Source organism: Dysidea avara, chromosome 11 (genome assembly GCF_963678975.1).
Source record: "Dysidea avara chromosome 11, odDysAvar1.4, whole genome shotgun sequence".
Taxonomy (NCBI): Eukaryota; Metazoa; Porifera; class Demospongiae; order Dictyoceratida; family Dysideidae; genus Dysidea; species Dysidea avara.
Window position 1 is genome coordinate 25,909,449 of NC_089282.1, and position 6,837 is coordinate 25,916,285.

Consider the following 6,837-nt stretch of genomic DNA (forward strand, 5'->3'; position numbering starts at 1 on the left):
GTCACATTTCCCTGAGACACAATCTTCCAGTAAATACTATATAGTGGTGCAGTGTCACGCAAAAAATTTCCTCCGAACAAACACTCATAAGTTATCACTTCTCCTCTGATTGTAGTCTGGTTAGGGGTGATACTCAGTATAGGAACTGGACCATCAAAACAAGCTTTACCTGTAGTAAATAAGTGACAGGCTACAACTATCTTTTTCTGGAGCTACTACAAATGTAGCTGGTGCATGTGTCTGACCAGGTAAGACACCTGACCTCTTTGGGGCAATCAGTATTTTAACACCAAATCAATACACACCAACCAAAGTGATGTATTGTAACAATTGATCTATGTGTGCATGTTTTCTTTAGTGTGTGTGTGTGTGTAGTGTGTGTGTAGTGTGTGTAGTGTTTGTAGTGTGTGTGTAGTGTATGTGTGTGTGTGTGTGTGTGTGTGTGTGTGTGTGTGTGTGTGTGTGTGTGTGTGTGTGTGTGTGTGTGTGTGTGTGTGTGTGTGTGTGTGTGTGTGTGTGTGTGTGTGTGTGTGTGTGTGTATTTGCCTTGCCAGGACTCCAGCTGCTTTAAAGCATCTTGGTATCCCTTCCTATTTTATTTGCGGTACATTTGTCTCAAACCATAAGACGTATAAATCAACCAATTTAAAAGTGTGGTGCACACCTTTTCAGCTGGCTTCACTCGACTTCACTCGACTTCTCTATCTTGGGGTGCTTACATTGTTTGGGCACCACACACGCAAAAGGATATACGTACCTAGCATTAAGTCAGTACAAAGAAGTGCTGCAAGGTTTGTGTTTAATGATAATTAAATCAAGTGTTACAGAAATGCTACAAAGAATAAACTGGCCAATCCTACTACTCTGTCAAGACCAACTAAAAAGCTATTACTATAATCCACAATCTTATTGACATACCTGACACCTACAGTACCTTACCCCACTTTAATCTATTTACTACTGCGGGGTCACTCAATGAAATTTTAGCAGCCGACCACCAGAATTGACTCTTATTTGCACTCATTTTCCCCTCCTCCATAATGATTTGGAATGCACTACCTGGTGACGTGATCTTTTCCACAACTCCAAATCAGTTTTAAGACTAAACTACCATGACTAGCGAACTGTTAGGATAATTTTTGTTGATACATCTAATTGTTTATCTGTGCTTTTATGCTACATGTGAGGTTTTGCATAGTAATAAATAAAGCAAGAGTATAATGGGGAGGGAGAGTATCGAACTATGCTATACGCTCTGGAAAATGAACCCGCAAAGTCCTATGGCATTGCTCAAATGACTCGTGATCTTTGTTGATTGGTAACTAATTATAAGTACAGTGGGTGCACTTTGTACATGTGACTACTGAGTGAAAGAACGGTGTACTCGAGAAAGTATGGCATATTATGCAGAGGAACTCGCCGTACAAAGAGAAAGACAGAAGCAGCTAACCTGAAAAACAAACATCGAGATTTCATCATGGTCGAGCAAGGTCAAGATTTTGATATTTCATTACAGTAGAGATTTCATCATGGTCGCCATCCCATGCCTCGCCTTGACAGTTAAAGTGACACGTCTAGATGGAATTTCAGCCATTGCGATTCTATACGGACCACCCATTAAAACATTTAAGGTGTTAAAGCAATCAACAGCGGTCAGGTTTACAAGAAGAAACGAAGGTATGCGGGTTACTTTATGGGCTCATTTTCACAGCCTATAGTGCAGTTCGACACTCTCCCTCCCCATTACATACTCTTGATAAAAATAATAAAGTATAAAGTGTACACATATAGTACATACCACTCAAACACAATGCCATCTCGTGAGAGTTTGAATGATTAAAAACTCGCTAATGAAAGGGAACAGTACCAGTTTCTATTGAGTATTCATCCTGTTTTGTTTATTATGAATAGTTGCAAGTGAAACAGGTGCCATGCCCTTTAATTAGAAAGTTTTTAAATTGCTCACACTTTGATGTTGCATTTGAGGGAATGTACCATATTTACGTGTATATACAGTCAATTTCAGTTTAAAACTATATAAAATGGTGGGAAACCTAGCTGTTGGCTACAGCATGTTCTAGAAGGTGTAAGGAATTGGTGTAAAACATGTGAAAATTTGGTACACAACCAATGGCGAGCTACAACACACTATATACTTACAATGGGAATTTCTTGATACTTTTAATGTGATAAGACTGGTTTTCCCAGACTGGGTCACAAATATTATGCAAAATTAAAGTACGTGTAACAGCTCATGATACGATTCGTAATTAATAGTCATTTAACCTCCATAATACATGGTCATGATACGAATAGTAGTATGGTCCAAAACGTAAAGTTTTATGAGGCCTATTGCAAACAGATTAAAGTGTCAGTCTGACATTGCATGATACAAACTAGGGGTCTGGGGGTATGCCCTACTCGAATGCTTCAGTATTGCAACTGATGGTAATCTAAACACACAAAACTATTAGCATTCTAAATCTTTACCAACACTTGAGTTTCACCACAAATGCATTTTACTATATGTATTTGAGCAGTTCAAGGTTTGCGTAACGTGCATAATCACCATGACCATGCATGTTTGTATACACTTGTATTGCTAGACCATACATAGGCGAAAAATTGATATCCTCCAATCAACTACCTAACTATTGTCATGTGTTAGGCTAAGTGTAACTTGAATAACACCAGCGTGGCAGCCAAATTTGTCACTTTCGTCTGGTAGAAAACGATACAAATGATTTAAAATCACGTGATTTTTCATTGCAGCAGTTTGTAGGGTTCTTCGTATGCCACGATATTCACTCTCAACATTGTTCAAGTAGTCTATCATCAACTCAAAGTATTGGTGGTTTGATTTTATTGGTCAGTTTCTGGTGGCAGCACGATCTGTGCAGCTTTTTGGCGACAGACAAAATGTTTCTTCCTCTGGAACACAGGACAAGCAGAGCAGTAATTGCGCCGCTGGTCAGCAATGACCAGTACTAGGTAAAGTACCTGTATGCATAGTATGGTTATAATTGAAGCTTGTTAGCCATCTGGCTGAGCCATCCATATGCTAAAATTCGGCCAAAATGACGCGATTTTGACAAGCAAATACCAAAACAGTTGTTGATACATCAGTGAGACAGTCTCCAACAGCAAGGATACGACGCTTATAAACACCTAACAATACAGCTATCTCCCCCAGTAAACGCATAGAGCAGTCCAATGCATGAAATAAGCACTCACGTGATCGAAATTCAAATCGCAGAAATACCCATGAAATCGCTTTCATTTATGAATAGGAACCATGCAATGTGCTCCTTCTGTAAATATTTGTGTTAATTGTTCACTCAGGCCTGGTCTGGGCCAGTGCAGGTGTGTTTTATGCTGTGATGGCATCATAGGGAGGGTCTTAGACTGCTGGCCTAATCGAGATGCTGAACCTAATGCACACAAACTGATTGTCATTTGATTCATTGGAATAGATTATGGTTGTATTTTCCAAGATTTGAATATCGATCACGTGAGTGTTTATTTCATGCATTGGATTGTTCTATGCGTTTACTGGGCAAGATAGCCGTATTGTTAGGTGTTTATAAGCTTCGTATCCTTGCTGTTGGAGACTGTCTCACTGATGTATCAACCATTTTGGTATTTATTTGCAAAAATTGTGTCATTTTGGCCGAATTTCAGCATATAGATGGCTCAGCCAGATGGCTAACAAGCTTCAATTATAACCATACTCTGCATGCAGGTACTTTACCTAGTACTGGTCATTGCTGACCCACAGCGCAGTTGCTGCTCTGCTTGTCCTGTGCTCCAGAGGAAGAAACATTTTGTCAGTCGCCAAAAAGCTGCACAGATCGTGCTGCCACCAGAAACGTCCAATAAAATCAAACCACCGATACTTTGAGTTGATGATAGACTACTTGAACAATGTTGAGAGTGAATATTATGGTATACAAAGAACCTTACGAACTGCTACAACGAAAAATCACATGATTTTAAGACATTTGTATCGTTTTCTACCAGAAGAAAGTGACAAACTTGGCTGCCACGCTGGTGTTATTCAAGTTACACTTAGCCTAACACATAACAATAGTTAGGTAGTTGATTGGAGGATATCGATTTTTCGCATTGCGGACCCTACCATACAAGTGGAGAAGCTATGGTGGCTGAACTTCTGCTGGTCAAGGATGGTCAGAATAGAACCAGGAAGAAATTAGAGTGGCACAGATTTAATAGTGCAGTCAAATTTATATGTTCCTAACATTACATTAATATGGACAGCCAGAGTTCTGAGCAACCCAGTTTCAGGTTCAACCCTGCAAGTTTGAACCCGCTCTTGGTTTTTATGACTTCCAAGTTTAACCCAGGATAAGCAGCTCATATGAACATACGTCTCCAGGTTGAACAAGGCAATAACAGCTAACACTAAGGGCTTACTTACACTCATTTAGTCTAACACGTGCCTTTTGAAATACTGTAGTAGAATGCACACATCATGAGCTTACATCCCTTGTACCCTGTTTCTTTCCACTTGCAATGTGAAGGTATTGATTCATGAGTAGTGCATCAATCAGTCAGTAAAAATTTCACATGAAAATTTTATAAGAGCTTCGGGTCACATTGTTTTGGCTTTACTAATACCACCAAGGCACTGTTAAGGTAATGTAAGTTAGATTTCTGGGAGTTGTTTATTGCAAGAAATTCCTTTTATTTCTGCCTACTATAGGAATGTAAGACTAAAATGGCCATAGCATGTGCAACCGTCTTCTCCCAGACATTTTCTACTCCCCCACATTTCAACAACTTCCCACTGTCTCTAAGTCCAACAGAGCATCTACCTATCATTGGTTGATCACTTGGTTGCTGTTTGCAATACTGAGAACATGTCAAGTGGTTCCTCACAACCATACAGCCTACATCAGAAAAGGCCTGTATGCAGCTTTTATTTGCCACAGATGCCTAAGATGGCTGGTATTTACATGGGTCCACAAAGACACGTAAATATGATTAATACACACTCAAGTTATTATATCTCTGAAACAGTTTCAGAAAACCAGGCACGTGTTCTAAGCTGGCATATGAAGTATATAGATACATGCCTGGTGTAACGTCACAAAAATGCAGGACACAGGAATTTAGATTAGCCAATTACTATGTACTACATATTTTACTGCTACACAAAAGCATGTAAAATGTGCATAAACACAGATAACACATTTCACCTGAATTTTCAGCAAGAGTTACATTAACAGAAGAGGCACGCCCACAATAACTGGTTACATTAAAGATATACAATCCATAGTCTTCACCAGCAATCATGTTGGATAAGATCAATGAACTATAGTTCTTTGTACCATCAGAATAATTGATGATACTGCTACGATCACCAGGTGGTAGAGGAGCATGAAATCTGTACCATTTAAATGTCAACACATTAGAATATTCCACTGTGAGATTGATGGAATCTCCAACATACACAATTTCAAATTCATTGAAGTTAAACTCTTTTATAGTTGGAGTGGAAGCTGTGTACAATACAACATATAACAGAACAATACTACACATAGTAAAGGCGTCAAGCATTTATAATATAAGTCAGTATTGTACAACAGGAAATTTTGGGGAAAGAAAAAGTTGACAAGTTTGATGAATCAGTACAATTCATCAGCATTTAATATGTAAAACGTCCAATAAGCATCTTTTGAAGGTGAACATTTAGATCTGATTTTCATCAACATTTAATTTGTTATAACTGATAAAGTGTGGATTTGTCAACTGGCATTCTGCTAAAATTTTCTGTCGTGTAGTTGTATGTATATACGAAATAATATTTATAGGTATAATTACAGTGGATATTTTAACAGTTCTGTTAAAACTACATGACCACTGTAGCATACAATTGATCACAAAGCTATCTACAAATACAGTGCTCCCAATTTTATTGTTATTAGAGCTTTACAGTGACCAGCACTGAAGGTCTGACAGCAACATGTGCTGCAGCCTTTGGATTACCTAACCTAACAAACAGGAACTAGATACATGAACAGTACCAAGAGCTCATAATATATATACTGAGGAGAGTATCCTACTCTCATATGCCCCTGTAGAAGGGTGTATCGTGAAGTTGTGACGTAGCACTTCTGAGTTCGCCCATTTTTCTTTGATGTCATCAGTTGAACATGATATCGATTGAACGTGTGCCTAACAACGTCGCTAGCAACCAAATTAACTCCAGCTCTAAGCGTTTCTCGCCAAACTACAATCGTTCCTTCATGGGTTAAGATCGCTTCGTAGGCGTTTCTTGCTAGGCCATTCGTGAATACGCTATCCTGAGCGTCGTGAGTGTGAAATTCTGCTAATGATTCTTGCACTTTTACGGCTGCTCGTATGTCACAAACCACAACATCTTGTCGTTATGTCATAACTTCTCGATATGCCCTTCTATAGCGGTATATTATGAGAGTAGGATACTCTCTTCAGTATATATACTATGAACTCTTGACAGTACTCAACCTACAGTAGCTACGTAATAGTTAGACTTCAGACCACAAGGGTCTAAGTAATTTAGTAACCTGATGGCCCTGTGCCGTGGCGCCTGAGCAAAACGCGAAGGCGCTACTACAGGGCCTGAGGGTTACTAAATTACTTAGACCCCTGTGGTCTGAAGTCTAAGTTATTTAGACCCTTTATGTAGTTGTTGTACCTAACATTGTTGACAGCTGCTTGTAACAGAGAAATGTAGCATTCATTTGTAGAAACAAGCCATTACAGGTAACAACAGTAAAATTAATTTTCAGGTGGCGATGCGTTGCCAACGCTACCAGTGCAGGTGCGCGTAAT